Below are 442 nucleotides of genomic sequence, written 5' to 3'. Positions count from 1 at the left end.
GCTGCAGGACATTCTTTTATAAATTTTAATAAATATAAAATTAATTCATAGTCACACTACCTCTATTTACTTATTATTATTATTCATTTTATTTATTCATTATTATTGTTTTTATTTTTTTTTCTCTTTTCTTCTCTCTCCCCTTTTTCAAATTAACTTTTCTCTTTACTATTAAAAGACAATTGTTTGTTTTATTTAATTGTACCAATATCATTATTTCTTGTTATTAATTTTACTTTCCTCTTTTATTAAGAAGATTTATTCTTATCTATTTTTTTGTTATTATTTTTTTTCTTTTAATAAGAACATTTTATATAGTTAGGGGTGTCATTTGTATGACTATACCTCCTCATAATCGACTGTTAAAAAATATATATAATATAAGTTATATCATCCATGTAAGGCCCACCAGGCCGATCTGGTATAAAAATTTTTAAAAAAG

Source organism: Halyomorpha halys, unplaced genomic scaffold, assembly GCF_000696795.3.
Source record: "Halyomorpha halys isolate HHAL.00 unplaced genomic scaffold, Hhal_1.1 Scaffold1343.1, whole genome shotgun sequence".
NCBI lineage: Eukaryota > Metazoa > Arthropoda > Insecta > Hemiptera > Pentatomidae > Halyomorpha > Halyomorpha halys.
The sequence above is the reverse complement of the archived record's forward strand: the minus strand, read 5'-3'. Positions refer to the sequence as shown.